The sequence below is a fragment of the Crocodylus siamensis genome, chromosome 12 (genome assembly GCF_052110815.1).
Source record: "Crocodylus siamensis isolate JL-2025a chromosome 12, ASM5211081v1, whole genome shotgun sequence".
Taxonomy (NCBI): Eukaryota; Metazoa; Chordata; order Crocodylia; family Crocodylidae; genus Crocodylus; species Crocodylus siamensis.
The window spans coordinates 5,518,089-5,531,832 of record NC_143406.1 but is presented as its reverse complement, the minus strand read 5'-3'; the positions used below and the strand labels follow the sequence as shown (position 1 = coordinate 5,531,832).

Genomic DNA, 13,744 nt, shown 5'->3' with positions numbered 1-13,744 from the left:
TCGTGCCCTCAGTATCAGGGAGAGAGAAATATTCCCAGCTTGTACCAGAATTTCAGCTACAAAAATTGCCTTAAAGCCTGACAGAAGGGTCCAGTGACAAGTCACTATCATGAGCTTGGGGGTTCTCAGTCCAGTTCCTCCGAGACAGGTATCCATAGGTATCCGAGGCAGGAGGGCACCTCTGCAAGCCATATGAGCAGAAGGACATGAATTAAACAGCCAAGAGCACAATCTTACATGTTAAGGTACACTTTGCAAGGCAAGGCAGGCTCAAATATATAAAGAACGTGGAGGGGTCAGAACAAGTCAAAAAGACCTTGTGATCACTTTTCTAACTCCAGGGGACCTGCCAGCCAAGGGAAAGAAAAGGAGGCATTGGAGAATGGTTGGGAGAGAGGTGAATGAAGGGCGAGATGTTGGTTTAAGTGCTTCCCACCCATATTCTCTGAGACTACACAAAACCCAAGTGAATGGACATCTCTGCCCCTTGTTGCATCCCAAATGCCCCAAAATGGTGGTACAACAATTCTTAGTAGCAATTTATGCTGACTTTTTGCAGAGGATATTTGTTCATTACTGGAGCTAGAACACAGATAGCTCAAGCCTGACTGCAGTCTTGAACCACCCTAGGCAGGTGCTCCCAGTACTCCAGGGGTCTGATCCTGTGCCATAATCAGGTGACCAGCCCAGGGTCACCTCAAGGTACCCCACTTGATGCTTGCAGGGGATTCCCTTGGGATCCCAGACTGTGCATCTCATGCTGCAAAGCAAGGAAACCCCATAGGGCCAGGATCTTGCAGGATGGGGCCCCATAAGCCCTGGGAGTGGCAAGGGGCTGATCCTGTAAGACAGCAGTCCCAGGCAGTGTCTGTGCCAATCCATGGGATCAATCGTGCAAAACATGTCCCAGCACAGCCAATCCTGCCACAAAAATGATGTGTGCATACCCTGAGTTCTCCTGTGTGGCTGCCTGAAAGACATGGTCCCAAGTTTATCCCTCTATTACAGGAGGAGAGCAATGATGGAGTCTAGCTTCTTGAGGTGGAAACTGCTTTTCCAAATGAAGGGCTGTATATGGGCAATGGGGTCTTCTTTTTCTTAAAAAGGTGGTGGGAGAGTACTTTATTTGTGCAGCATCCTTCATTCAAATGGCTGATCTGATCACTACCCTTGGGAGTAACTCAGGGCAAGTTTTTAAGAATTTCACATGAGGTGAAAGATCCATTTCCCACCCCCAGAAATGTGGAGTTCCTTTCATGCCCCATAAATGTAGCCTATTACCTGGAGTCACTGCTTTATGTTCTCCTTGATTCCCTCATTTGCAGCCAGGTACAAAATCAGCGGGCTTCCTCTTCCCTGTTGTAGCCTTGATGGTTTTAATAACATCTAGTTTCAATTATATGAGTAACGGCAAACTTCTCAGAACCACACATCTTTCACTGCCTGGGTGCTTTCTTTGAAGTGTTCTTCAGCTAGTTAACTAATTGTTTTTCATCCGCATGTGCGATCAGAACAGCAGCACTCATTCTCCCTTTTAAAGGTCTCATGGAAGAGGTGAGAAGAAAGACCCTCCTAATATTAACGTGACTGCTCTTTTGGCATTTTGTGTTGCATGATATATGTTACACACACTTGCAGTCTCCAGAGAGATAAAAGGACATGGCGATTTTGAAAGAGCCAACGATGACAATCCCTTTGGAAAAAGAATCGCAGCCTTGTGCGAAAGTACTGATGTAGGTTAGATACATTCAGAAGGGAGAAATCCTGTTACCCCTTATAGCCTTTGATGTCTATGCTCAAGTGCTGCTGGATGGTAGCTAGAGAACAGCGTGCACAAAGGTGAAAGAAAATAGGAGGATATCAATCTGCCAGCACAGTAAGTCTGGGATCCCCTCAGTCTATTATCTCATGTCTGACACTGGGATAGCAACCGAAGGCAAAGGACAGAAATGGGAACGCAATGCAAAAATCAAGCTCCATGGGGTAGTGTGTTTTCCTGGAATACAAGGAATAAAGCCTTTTCCCCTCTAGGCAACAGGTCTAAATCCTGCAGTGCTCAGTGTTGAAAAGTCCCAACCAGCTGATAACTAACCAGCAGGAGCCTCTGTGAAATGTAGAGGGGCGTGTTCAGACCAGTCTCTCAAGGACACTGGTGTGCACACAACACTGGAACAAACTGCACTATGTCCTGGCTGCATCTCTCCAGGTCAGGGAGGAAACAGCTTTGAAAGGGTGCGGGGAGGAAGCTCGCTGTGTAACAGAGCGTTCTTCAGACAAAGAAGGGTGCGTGCTTCACTGTGGCAGCACCTGTATTGGTCAGATCATTACAAAAGCAGAACAGGTGGGCCCAAACACCTGTTTGGTGATTGTGTTGGGGAGGGGGACTGTAGTGCCTTGACTTTACAGCTTAAACTCTTAAACCAGTGGCTGGAGCAATGGGAAAGGGTTTGAATTTCTGCTGTATTGCTCTTTCGGAAGATGGAGAAAGTACTGGACTGCTTTTTGCACAGAAATAATTATTTCTGGTCTTCTAACTAGGTACAAACTATTTTATTAAGATGGCTTTGCTATGTAGTTGGTTATTTAATATCTTTCTCTTGAAGGGAACCACAAGAGCTATCTGGTCTGGTTTTTTTGCTAATGCTTTCTATGCAAAAGGCTAATCATGTTTGTCCCTCTCTTTTTTTAAAGTGTGTGTTGTACATATATCTCACACACACACTGAAATGACTGCTGTTCTTCAGGATGATTTAATTGTGAAGCCTTTTAAATCAACTTTACATAAGAATAAACGATGCTCTAGAGGAGAGGTTATGTTGTGGTGCTCACTGACAGTGTTTGTATCTGCCAGAACAAATGATTTGAGACTTAAGAGCTCAAAGAGACTGGAACGTCTTAAGAAGTGCTACCCACAAATGCAACTTTCTTGGAGTTCAGGAGCATTTAAGGTGTCGTTTCAATGCATTTTTGTGTGTTTCTTAATTGAGTCGACTCCCATGAGTTAGATGGCCCCCTTAGTTACCTCTATGGAATAAGGCTGATTCTAGCGGGTACAAACTATAACTGTTATACTTCTGGAGGGTAGCTATCATCGTAACTACATGGCACTTCCTCCCTTCCCTTTCTTCTCTAATTGCAAGTCTTAAACGCAATATTGATTTCTGGAACACATCAACTGACTTCCAGGATGTCATCTTTAAACGTCCAGTAATTTCCCCCATCATCTGTATTTGATCTTATTTGATGTTTGAGAAGCCACACATATGTGAATCCTACTTCAAAATGTTTATTGTCATATTTTGCTGGTGAACTTCATTTTAGATTAATGGATTAATTCTGACCTGTTTTGATTGTCCTCTGCTTCCAGCGCTCTTTCCTTCTATGGCTAGGGACAGAAATTGCACATAAATCAATATAAGTGATCAGAAATCGGGTGAAACCTGTAACACAACACTAGGGACAGGAGTTGCACATACACCAGTTGAAGTGATCAGAAACTGTTTTAAATCTGTAACAGAACAGAAGTTCGGTGCACATAAAAACCAGTTGCAAAATGGCTGAAGATCAACCCGGCTGAATGTAGTCTCAGATTTAAATAAATTAGGTCAAAATGGTTTATGAAACTGGTCCCAGACCAGTATATAGCTTATTCTTCCTGGTTTGTCAAAAATAGGATTTTTCCTGCACAGATATTTATTAAATACTTTATCTGCTGTCTTGGAGGTTCTCCATTTTGTTATGACCTTCTCTCTGTCCTTTGTTACAACCTTGACTATTAGCTTTATTTTCTTAACCAGAGAAGAGAAATGAGTACCAAATAGCTCATACTTATCTAGGCCCAGGCTTTTTTTGTGCACTTTCCTTCTACTCTGCAGCTGTATAAGCTCTTGGCCAGATCTGTAGAAAGTTTTATGTGGCAAGGCTTCTCAACTCCCTGTCAGATCAACTGAACCTCAATAAGAAAATAAGTTGTTACATCTTCATAAAATGACATTAGGGGTCTTATCAGTGGGAATGTTAGTCAGTTCAGACAGAATGCTACTAAAGATGAAATAGCTGAATTTACTCTTTATCAAATCATCCGGTTCTATAATCATTAGGCTACTCTGTTTCCAAACAGACTGGATTAATGTATTGTGGGGTGGGAGGAAGGACTTTCTGATCTATCGGATGTTGTCCTGGTCTCTTACCCTAGGGGAAATGTTAAAAGCCCTGTTGTTTTAGATGCTTTTGTTGGCTTGGCTTCCCAATGAATGTGTTGGATGACAGCATCAAGGTGGATTGGACAAAGTGTTTCTAGATGCCAAGATGAACATGGGCCGGCAGTGTGGGGAGGCAGTCAGGAAGGCCAGCTGCACCTTGTCCTGCATCCACAGACTCATCTCGAGCAGGTCCAAAAAGGTGATTCTCCCCCTCTATGCGGCACTGGTCAGGCCGCAGTTGGAGTACTGCATCCAGTTCTGGGCGCCGCACTTCAGGAGGGATGTGGACAGCATGGAGAGGGCCCAGAGGAGGCCACTTGCATGGTCAGGGGGCAGCAGGGCAGGCCCTACGAGGAGAGGCGACGGGACCTGAACCTGTTCAGCCTCCACAAGAGAAGGCTGAGGGGGGGGTCTAGTGGCCTGTTACAAACTAGTCAGGGGGGACCAGCAGGCATTGGGGGAGTCACTGTTCCCCCGAGCACCACCAGGAATGACCAGCAATAATGGTCACAAGTTGGCAGAGGGTAAATTCAGACTAGACATCCGAAGGCACTACTTCACGGTCAGGGCAGCTAGGATCTGGGACCAACTTCCAAGAGAAGTGGTGCTGGCTCCTACCCTGGGGGGCTTTAAGAGGAGGCTCGATGAACACCTGGCCGGGGTTGTTTGACCCCAGTACTCTTTCCTGCCATGGCACGGGGTCGGACTCGATGATCTGCTCAGGTCCCTTCTGACCCTAGATACTATGAAACCTTCAAAAGTAACAACAAAGAGATTTCCTTTGCACATTTGTACCAAACAGATTGGAGTCCTCTACCTTGGACAGACATAAGTCCCATGGATGCTATGTGGTTATGCACTATGTTTTTTAAATGGACAATACGTTGCAATAAATGTGTGTTCAGGTGTGCAGCAACATACTTTGAACATTATTTTTAACCTTCTAGCAACTACAAGCCCCACTGGGTATACCTTGCTATTAGGCTAGTGTATGTCCATACATGCAAGGCCATCGCTGTCCCAAGAAACTGTATTGACCAACTTAAGAACTAAATTCAGATGACATTCTCATGACCAAATCTCTTTTCTCTGCACCCCATAGGCTTCTGCTAAGAACAAAATGTCATCTCTTCTATGGCTCATTGGACTTGGAGACGAGCCGTAATGTCCTACAATTGCACTTACTTCAAATGCTACAATTGTCCTTTCAGGTAAGGGACAGAACATGCAGTAATGATGTCAATAGCTAAAAGCTGAGCACATTTAAGTTCCATTGACTTGAACTGGTACGACTAGTGCACTAATTAAAACTGGGCCACTAATATTTTTACAAGCCTCCTGAAAACTGAACCCTTGGTTGTAAAGAAAACTATACTGTGACAGGATTAAAAAATGACCATAACAGGCAGCCATCAGCCCATAACTATTGAGATGCCCATTCCTCCTCTTTCTGCACCTCCTTAGTAGGGTGGGAGAAGAGATCTTTCAAGAACATTTCTGTTCCCTTAGCTTAGCCGGTAAAGGAGATGGGTAGGAGGGGTAATATTTTCTACTGATCTTGTAGCTCCGTACTGTTGCTCATCATCACAGTATCTGACATACTTTCCACACACAATCAATAGCAACAAGCAAACTCTCCAATCAGATTTAAAATGATCACCTTTGCACAGAGGATTTATTTTTTCCCATGCACTGCATGGCACCAAATAACTTGCTGCTTTCAAGGGCAGCCCCTACTAGAGCAGTAATGGAGGCCAGTCCTAGCCCCTGGTCTCTGGCTTAAGACCATCTGAGCAGAAAATATTGCTGTGGCTACTGGTGACTGCAGCTGCTGCTGTTTCTACCCTTTCTACACATGTTTGGAAACATTTTCTTCCCTTATCTTACAGAAAACAAGAGTGTGGGGTATTTGCAATGCAAAGGCCCTGGCTGCTGGCCACTACTGCCTTCTTGCTTTCTTCCACTTTAAGCCAGCATGTTGGTTCCACTATTACTGCTGTGGTTCACTGCATGCCAAGAATAGAAATCCTCCTCTAAGTGCCGGTGAGACTGGGGAATTGAACGAGCTCACCAGGCACCGCTGATTCTTGCTTGTGCTAGAATATTCAAGGGTAAAATCCTGCTTGTCTGATCTTGCGATGAAAGAAAACCCGTAGCAGATTACCCTGGGAGATGGGCATCTTCAAAACAACAAGAGAAAAAAGCAAGTCTCAAATCAACCCTGTTTACTGAAGATGGAAAAATAACCCCTCCTGTGCCAGCACACTCAGCAGCTAGTAACAAAATTTTGCAGCTTTAAAGCTGCAAGAACTTGACTTATTCCAGATACAGAGAACTGGAGCATGGAAGGGCTAAGGGAGTTGCCAAAGATGGTGCAAGTCTGTAGCAGAACTGGGAGTTGAACCCAAACCTTCTGAAGTGCAGGCTAGCACCTTAACCACTGGATCATCCCACCTCTGGAGAGGGAAGAGGTATTCTGAAATTAAAAATGTGTTTCAAGGGCTCGGTTGCTGCAGTGAAGGACATAATAGAAACCCACTGAATAAAGCATTAAGCCATACCCATTGCAAGAAAAGATTGTTCAAAAGAAAATGATTTGTATAATGTTTAACCAGCTTAAGGTAATATGGGGCTCTAGAAGCTCTAGGGGCTTTTTAGTCTTTCTTGTGCTGTTTTCATGAGTGTTTTTTTTTTTTTTAACTCTTAATAGTGAATTATCCCTCATACGATCTGAGTGGAGCATTTGCAAGCATGTAACGACGAAGTGCTCTATCAGCCTGTTAGCCAACCATGTTTGTACTGTAGTGCATAGTATCTGAATGGGAATCGATTGCCAGGTGTCTCACCCAAGTCTTTTGCTCTGGTTTGTCTCGGGGGCAGAGGGGTGTGTGTGTGTGTGTGTGTATTGCACAATTTTCCCACTTGAGCTGCTGTTTTTGTGTGGGGTGGGGAAAATTCCTATAGTGCAGCTTGTTCCACCTGCTTCTCATCTGAACAGCCCCACACACAAAAGCACCTGCAAGGGTTGGAGGCTTTGCCCTGAGACTTCTACCCGTCCGTAGGAGCAATAACCTCACGGACTAAATGAAATAAACATGGTCAAGTCCCAACATCTGTCACTTAATAAGAAATACTTTACTGTATGAACAGAATTCCATCAATATTCATTAGCACGGTAATAACCTGCAGGTAGTTAAATCCATAGCAAACACTCCACATGAACACTTGCACATCTTTTTAGCTGAGAAATGTCAATCAAAAGTCACTGATATTCCTCTATCCGGGCAAAGCGAGACTCCAAAAGCCATCAGGTCACTATGAATATAAAACTTTGAAGCCTGACCCCAGTTCTTTCCTTCAAATAGTGAAAATAGGTATGTGTAGAAATGATCTGAGCAAACTTTGTATTGGTAGGAATTGTTGTAAATCTAGGACATCGTAACAGCTGATCACAACCCCCCCTCCCTCCCCCCCGCCCCAACAACTTAAGTTGGGAAATATTGAAAATGTTCCAGAGCTGAAACCACTTCCCAGTTCATGTCCTTTTTGCTCTTAAAGATGTGTGGTCATATGCCAGTTCCTGGAAAACTAATCCAAACCCAAGAGTTTGTGTTAGTCTGAAAACTTAATTTTTGTGTGTGGTTAAAACCATATTTGTTATTATCTGCTTTCTAACTGTTGCTAATCTGTATCATGAACCCTGCTCTGCAACTAAGTCACTCACAAAGCGTTCACTTTGAAAAGCGTGCTTTCCAGTTGCCCCCAAAATGAGTGCAAAGGTTTAACTCTTTCAGGTTAGAGTTGTATTTTTGTTCATTTGCTTTTTGCCCCAAAGAACTTAATTGCGCAGGTGGGCTTTAATTTGTAGGTGCACCACAGGAGCTGATTTTAATTTGACTTCTAATGTATGTGTTACATTAGCAGGTAACGTTCTTTGGGTAGATGTGATATCTTTTATTAGACCAACATGCTAGTTGGAAAAAAGTGTTTTGCAAGCTTTTGGGTGCGATCGCCCTTCTTCAGGCATAGGGAGTCTCTGCTTACTAGTAACTTACTTGTAGGAAGTGTTATGCTAGTGACGCTTCAAATTGGAGAAAGCTGCAGGGTTGCAACAGGTGAGAATCCAGTGTAGAAGTTCTGCTGAATTTAATTTGTGCACTGAAAATAAAGGATGCATTTGTGGGAATAGGGTCTCAGTCTCATTGCTCTCGAATGCTGAGCACCTTGGAATCCTATTGCTGAAATCTAGGAGCTGTTTTCCACCTCCCCTCCCAGTTCTTTTTACAGTACTTGAAAACCCATCCATTTTTTTGAATGGGCAAATCTCATGGTGCTTTGAAGTATAAGGAATCCTGAAGTGTTTTTGTAAACACTTTAAATAGGTCCTTCAAACACTTTTTTGGGGGCACTTAAACCAATGAGGACCCTCATCCCCTTCTCTCCCCCCCTAGTATTTCAGTAGTTAAACTGGTAGGTTGGTTTGTTAGTTTGGGTTTTTTAAATCTTTTTGGTTTTATTTTTGGGGGTTTCATAGTTTCTAGGGTTGGAAGGGACCTGAACGGATCATCAAGTCTGACCCCCTGGCCTGGGCAGGAACGAGTGCTGGGATCATAATACCCCAGACAGATAATCTATCCAACCTCCTCTTTTGGGTGTTTTGTTCCTTTTTCTAGAGAAGAGAGTATTATATGCAGTAAAAGCTTAGTTCGCAGGAGTGGCTGCTCTGTGGAATACATATATTGGGTAGCATGTATAATGGCGCTCAGAAGCATTTCAAGAGCATGAAGGCTGCCAAGGGTTAGAAAATGACAGACCTAAATTGTACCTACACAGCCACTAATTCTGACCCAACTTAATGGCTCAGTCAGAGTTTTTATTTGACAGGCCTCTTGGCAGGAGAGATTTAATGTTTTTACTAGACCAACCCTGTAGCTGTCTAACATTTCTCCCAACTATGCAATTGGTCCAGCAAGATATTGCCAAAAAAAACCTGCTTCTCCCATCTCCTGGAACGCCATGACTATAACACCACTACTCCAGGAAATGCTTTTTCATTGACAAGAACATTTTTATTTCTCAGGAACGTATATGCTATTTGGGCCTATTAAGGGAGTTACAGAGACCATGAGAGAGGCAAGCGAAAAGTTTCACAGTTTTTAAGAGCCTAGATCCCCATGGCTGCACCCCAGAGCATCTGTCACAGAGAAAATCAGATAGATTCATAGATTGTGGAGTCAGAAGGGCCCACAAAGGATCATCATGGCCGACCCCCTGTCCCTGGCAGGAAAGAGGACCAAGGTCGGATGACCCCAGCCAGGTGACTATCAAGCCTCTTCTTGAAGACCTCCAAGTTGGGTGATAGCACCACCTCTCTTGGAAGCCCTTTGCAGGCTCTGGCCACCCTTACTGTATTTAAAAAAAAAAAAAAAAAAGTTCTTCCTAATGTCTAACCTAAATCTACTCTCCACTTTGGGGACTTTAACTGATAAGAAAGTCAGTCTCTATTGAATGAACAAATGGATTGCTTTGAAAAAGAAGCTGAAACCTGCCCAAACTTGAGCAGTTTATTTTCACAAAAAATGCACACAAAAGTGCACATCCATGATGCAGGTCAGCCCCTTGATAAAATAAGTCTCTGTCCAAACGTACAAGTAAACTGAAACTTTTGAAAGAAATGGTTGCCATAATCTCTCTTGCTGTGGTTAAAATGGTGTTAGTTTGTTTGTTCATGAGTTTTCTTTTTCTTAGTCTCTCTTTGTGTTAACTGTTCAGTCTTACTACCTGCCAGTTAAACAAAAACCTTCTACCTGGGGCAGATGTTGGGCATGGAATACTTTATTCAAAACGCTTAATCTTTGGCAAATGAGGTAAGAAATGGAGTACAGTCTTTACCAAGTACCAGACAAACTTACAGAAAGAGGCTGGACTTATTAGATACAATTTAAAAAATTTTGCCCCAAGAGCTAGCAACTTTCACCAGGAATGCCTTGGTAAGCTACTCTTGTGAACGGAAAGTCCCAGCCCAGCGCTTACTGTCTTTTTAATGGGAGTTGAGCAGCTAGTTGTTTTATGGTGCCTTGGCCAATTTCTCCTTTGTCCCATTTTCCCCCTGTATCTTTTTCCTCTCTGATCTTTCTGCTCAGAGACAATGCACAGCATCACTGTAACTTCTCCTTATTCACACATGAATGAGCTGAACTGTTGAATCTGCAGTATATAGTATCCATCCAAATAGATTCAGAGCTGAGCAAAACAAGCACATTCATCCTAAATTCAGGGCACCTACCAAGTCGTAGCAGAAGCAGAAATGAAGTGATGTAGAACATGGTGCCTCTGACAGCGACTTTATAGTTTTATCAGGAAACCATCCGAGGATAACAAAGGCAGAAGTGACATTTACACCTTGGCCCTCAAGCAGAAGTTACTGTTTGAAGCAGCGGGCTCTTTGTTCAGGTTTATGGTTCCAGGGAAGGAAATGGATGTGCAGCCTGTAATGGTAATTAAGAGTTAGCTTCAGAAAGCATAACCCAGCAGTAGGATTCCTGAAATCTGCTTGATCAGCAGCAGGAAGAAATGCCCTCTGTTGTAAAATAAATTAAAAAAAAAAAAATGGACAGCATTTTCACGGTGCTTTCCCTCTGAAGATCTTGAAGGATGTTAAATGTGCTAATCAAACCTTAAGCCCGCATTGGTTAACTGGGTAATACTGACATGGTGCAGAAAGGGAAACCTGGGGTTATTGTAACCTCCCTAGATGAAATGCAGTTGGGGATAGAAGCCAGGAGCTGTCAGCTGTGCCGGGGAAGGAAAAGTTCAGACAGCTGCAGTGAAGCCTATAGCTGTATGTGTGCCACAGGAAATGTCACCAAGGGAAAACATGCTCTCAGAGGGCTGCCCAAACGCAGCAACGTGCATCTCTATGGAGCAAAATGCACTATATCATGGCATTAGCTCTATCCCCGCTGTGCAGGACGAAGATGCGGTATCTTTGTGCCATTCTGCTTTTCTAGCCTCATAGGAAAGTGGAGCTAGAAAGGGACCTTGTGAGGTCGTCCAGTCCAGCCCACTGCTCGAGGCAGGATTGTCCCTGATCCTGAGCTTGCTTCTGATGCCGAGCTGGGTAAGGAGGGAACTTGCTGGTGGTATGCTGTTTCCAAATCAGCCCATCCTTATTTTCTTCCTTTTCTTTGTGTTTAGGGACATGTGCTGGCTTGATTTAATTGTGGCCAGCTGTGACCAATGCTGTTAAACCTAGCACGGCCACCCGGTGCGTGCAGAGACCGGTGTTGTATAATCACTGCGGTGCTGTGTGCAGTGCGTAACCACTGGGCTCTGCTCCTGCCGGGGGATACTGCTGAACAGACCGTGGCAGGAAGATGCGGTTCCCCCATCCATCTGCCCGGGACTGCGGACCAAAGCATGTTCAGCCATCAAAAAACCTGACCAGTATTAACACTTCCATCACCCCCACGCTCTGAGGGTGTTTTGTTTTCTTCTCTCCAAAAGAGGAAGATTTTGCAAACCTGGGTGGTCATCCTCCCACCCTACTACCATCACAGGATTCGTAATGATTGCAGGATATTTTCCAAAATACTTGGGTCATGTTTTTCCTGAGCTTTTGGTCTGAGTCGGTGTTTCCTTGGAGCTCAGAGAAGGCAAACCTGCTCTTGTATTCTCCCCGCCCGGCCGGCCCCCAACCTCTTCTGAATTTTAAGATTTTTTTCAGTTTTAAAAACTATCGGGACTGCACCCGATGATCTTGCAAGGTCTCACCCAGCCCTAATGTCTATGAAAGATAGGAAAAACTCGCGATTCGTGAAAGCTGCCCTTCCCCCCCATTCTTTTAAACTTTTTTCAAAATCAAAAGAGAAACTTCTGGTTTTATCCTCTTTGCTTTCTTTTGTGCTGTTAAAGGTCCCCAAACTTGTTTAAAAAAAAAAAGGCACTGAATTTCTCTAATCAACATGGCTCTGTGCTGCTAGGCATTTTAAATTCTTCTTCTTTCTTGTTCCTGTTTTTTTGCAGATGGAGAAACCGAGGCGCAGAAGTGAAGTGAATCACATGGCAAGCTGCTAAGAGCCAGGCACCAAACCCAGACTATTTCTTGACCCGAACACGTTCCTGGTACGTTGACTCGGTCATAAGACAAATGACTTCTGCAGCGACCCGCTTTCATCTATCGGGCCATGTTTGAAAGGGGGGACATGGCGTGAGCCAAGGTTTCTCCGACTGAAGTTGAAAAACCCCAAAACCCTCCTGACTGCTGTGGAAATAGCAAGTCGCATTGGGGCCCTCTCCTTTTATATGTGTTCACTCAGGCTGGATCGCAGCACTGTCCTAGCCGTGTATTCAGACCTCGGTTTTGCGGCGAAGCGGGGGGCGGAATTCTCTGGAAGCCTCGGCGGCGGCACCGTCCCCCGGGCTGAGGGGAGGCCCGGGCTGGCTCGGCTGCGCTCACAGCGGGGACTAGCCCTCGGCCTCCTCAGCAGGCGGGAGGGAAAGGAGCTGGAGAAATGCTCTTTCGAAGCCTAGATTAAAATGAACGGCTTCACCCAGCACCCCATTACCAAGAGTCGTGGCTGCCAGGCTCTTCACGCGGGAAGACTTTCCTCCCCCCTCAAACCCAGTCTAACCACTGAAAATAACCATCTGCCGGTCACGGAGGCAGCAAGAGTGTGGCCTCTAAAGGTGGGAACCTGCCGGGTTACGGTCGGCTGTGAAAGAGAGAGCGGTTAAGTACGGCGGTTACGTGACTGGACAGTTGGGGCCCGCTGCAGCGAGGCCCTGAGGAGAGCTGCCTCGGAGTGATCCCTGAACACCCCCCGCGGGGCTCAGCCCGAGCAAAGAGCTTGGTAAATGTTCACACGTGGTGTTCGGAGGTCACCCGGCTCCTACAAAACACCTCCATTTTTGGATTTTCTTGGACACGGGGGGCACTGCTGCTGCGTGTCTGCACCCCCAAGTGTTCCTCTGCGGAGTCGTGCCAGGCGGGTGAGGGGACTTACCTCAGCCCAGGGAGGCTCTCGCGTTTAAAGCTGGTGCTGCAGTCTGGCTTAGTTTGAACACTATCATCATATAGCAGCACATTGTTCTGTTTTTCTTAAACTGGGTTTCAGCCCTACCGTTTTTCAGGTAATCTTTGTAAAAAGGGACCAGAAAATTGCTACATGTGTGTTGGGCAATGGATATAGAGCTATATACACATATCTATATCTATAGATAGATACAAATATGTGTATATAGCTCTATATCCATTGCCCAACATGCATGTAGCAATTTTCTATCTATAGATGTAGCTATCTATCTATAGATAGACGTATTCAACTAATACTATATTGTAATATATATGCAACTATAATATATTATAACACCGTACTGTATATGCAACTAGAATATATTATAAAACTTATATGTATAACCAATTATTATACAACATAATATAATATTATAGTATATATTGTATAACTGTATTGTATACATATTTCTAAATGTATAAATATATACTATATCTATAAATTATATGTAACCACTATATTATGCAT

At 44.3% G+C, this 13,744-nt stretch overlaps 1 protein-coding gene across 1 annotated transcript in view; it reads left to right on the top strand.

Annotated features, from left to right (window-relative positions):
• PRDM2 (PR/SET domain 2) overlaps positions 1–13,372 on the top strand; it is a 121,979-nt gene extending 108,607 nt beyond the window's left edge. Inside the window, exons 11-12 of the transcript XR_016438718.1 lie at positions 5,305–5,413; positions 12,228–13,372. The gene's annotated coding sequence lies outside the window, so the exon portion shown is untranslated. The remainder of the gene's footprint in view (positions 1–5,304; positions 5,414–12,227) is intronic.
• The last annotated feature ends 372 nt before the right edge of the window (positions 13,373–13,744 follow it).